The 2,548-nt window shown below is 55.4% G+C and overlaps 2 non-coding genes and 1 pseudogene across 2 annotated transcripts; all 3 read right to left on the reverse strand.

Moving 5' to 3' along the window:
- Positions 1–103, reverse strand: part of LOC146142549 (large subunit ribosomal RNA) — a 3,679-nt pseudogene extending 3,576 nt beyond the window's left edge.
- Positions 104–351: 248 nt separating this feature from the next.
- On the reverse strand, positions 352–505 carry LOC146142550 (5.8S ribosomal RNA). Its single transcript, XR_014499334.1, has one exon. It is a non-coding gene; the product is annotated as a 5.8S ribosomal RNA (ribosomal RNA).
- A 247-nt stretch (positions 506–752) lies between these two features.
- LOC146142551 (small subunit ribosomal RNA) lies at positions 753–2,548 on the reverse strand. Its single transcript, XR_014500944.1, has one exon. It is a non-coding gene; the product is annotated as a small subunit ribosomal RNA (ribosomal RNA).

The following is a 2,548-nucleotide window of genomic DNA, read 5'->3' on the forward strand; positions in this document are numbered from 1 at the left end:
TCCCGCTTCACTCGCCGTTACTGAGGGAATCCTCGTTAGTTTCTTTTCCTCCGCTTAGTAATATGCTTAAATTCAGCGGGTAGCCTCGTCCGACCTCAGGCCGAAAGTAAGGACCGGGACTATTCTTCCCGTTCCGCGCTCGCCGTCGGCGCCGCGCGCCGCCGCGCACCTCGATTCCCGCCCTTGAGCCGCCAGCCGTTGGCCTCTTCGAGGTCGACTCGCCGCCGCCGCGCGGGATTCTGGTCGCGATCGTCGCGCATCGTGCCGTGCTGTCTTGAGCGGGACGGGCGCTCGCGCGTCCGACGCCGCAGCAGCCGCGCGGAGAAATCCCCGCGCGGAACGTTTGCAACGCGACCCTGAGGCGGGCGCGGCCCCGGGATTGACCCGAGGCCGCAATTTGCGTTCAGAACGTCGATGCTCAATGTGTCCTGCAATTCACACTAATTCACGCAGCTAGCTGCGTCCTTCATCGACTCACGAGCCGAGTGATCCACCGCCAAGAGCCATCCACGATTGTTTCGCTCGCACAGTGCCTCGCACTATAGGGTGACAAAATAGACCGCGCCGAGCGGTCGGCCAGGCCGACGCTTGAAGCCGGAGCGCGCGGCACCGCGGCACTCGACGCGCAAACATTACCGGGTGACCGAATCGCCGGCCGGCGCGCCGCTCCTCGCGGGTCGGGCGCCGGGTAGCAAAGACTTTTTCTCTCGCTTGTCCGAGTTTCGCGTTCGCCGAAGCGTTTGCGAGACCGTTAATGATCCTTCCGCAGGTTCACCTACGGAAACCTTGTTACGACTTTTACTTCCTCTAAATGATCAAGTTAGATCGTCTTCTCGGACGCCGGCTCGACCGTTGCCGGCCGCGCCAGGTCCAATCGGAGGACCTCACTAAACCATTCAATCGGTAGTAGCGACGGGCGGTGTGTACAAAGGGCAGGGACGTAATCAACGCGAGCTAATGACTCGCGCTTACTGGGAATTCCTCGTTCAAGGGAAATAATTGCAATTCCCTATCCCTAGCACGACCGGGGTTCAGCGGGTTACCCAGACCTGTCGGCCAAGGCGAGCACATGCTGATCCGGTCAGTGTAGCGCGCGTGCGGCCCCGAACATCTAAGGGCATCACAGACCTGTTATTGCTCAATCTCGTGTGGCTAAACGCCACTAGTCCCTCTAAGAAGTTAGACGCCGACCGATTGGGTCGCGTAACTAGTTAGCAAGCCAGAGTCTCGTTCGTTATCGGAATTAACCAGACAAATCGCTCCACCAACTAAGAACGGCCATGCACCACCACCCACAGAATCAAGAAAGAGCTCTCAATCTGTCAATCCTCACTGTGTCCGGGCCGGGTGAGATTTCCCGTGTTGAGTCAAATTAAGCCGCAGGCTCCACTCCTGGTGGTGCCCTTCCGTCAATTCCTTTAAGTTTCAGCTTTGCAACCATACTTCCCCCGGAACCCAAAGACTTTGGTTTCCCGCAAGCTGCCGGAGAGGTCGTAAAACTAACGCCCCCCGATCGCTAGTTGGCATCGTTTATAGTCAGAACTAGGACGGTATCTGATCGTCTTCGAACCTCTGACTTTCGCTCTTGATTAAAGAAAACATTCTTGGCAAATGCTTTCGCAGTCGTTCGTCTTGCGCCGATCCAAGAATTTCACCTCTAACGGCACAGTACGAATGCCCCCGTCTGTCCCTCTTAATCATTACCTCGCGCTCCGAAAACCAACAAAATAGAACCGAGGTCCTATTCCATTATTCCATGCACCATTATTCAGGCGAATCGCCTGCTTTGAACACTCTAATTTTTTCAAAGTAAACGTTCCGGCCGCCGCCGACACTCAGTCAAGGGCACCGGCGGAGAACCGGAGGTGAGGCCAGGACGGCCAGTACACGCCTTGCGACGGACCGGCCGCCTGCGCCCAAAATCCAACTACGAGCTTTTTAACCGCAACAACTTAAATATACACTTTTGGAGCTGGAATTACCGCGGCTGCTGGCACCAGACTTGCCCTCCAATGGATACTCGTTAAAGGTTTTAAAGTGTACTCATTCCAATTACAGGGCCTCGTTTAGAGTCCTGTATTGTTATTTTTCGTCACTACCTCCCCGCGTCGGGAATGGGTAATTTGCGCGCCTGCTGCCTTCCTTGGATGTGGTAGCCGTTTCTCAGGCTCCCTCTCCGGAATCGAACCCTGATTCTCCGTTACCCGTAAGAACCTCGGTAGGCCAGTACCGTACCGACGAAAGTTGATAGGGCAGACACTTGAATGATCCGTCGCCGGTGCGAGACCGTGCGATCCGCAAAGTTATCCAGAGTCACCAAAGGTTGCGGGCCGAAGCCCGGTCGGTTTTTGGTCTGATAAAAGCACGCCTCCCGCGAGGTCGGCGCTTCACGCATGTATTAGCTCTAGCATTTCCACAGTTAACCACGTAAAACGTACGATCAAATGAACCATAACTGATTTAATGAGCCATTCGCAGTTTCACTGTACGAGAGCTCGTACTTAGACTTGCATGGCTTAATCTTTGAGACAAGCATATGACTACTGGC

This window comes from Ascidiella aspersa, chromosome 5 (assembly GCF_963924565.1).
Source record: "Ascidiella aspersa chromosome 5, kaAscAspe10.2, whole genome shotgun sequence".
NCBI lineage: Eukaryota > Metazoa > Chordata > Ascidiacea > Phlebobranchia > Ascidiidae > Ascidiella > Ascidiella aspersa.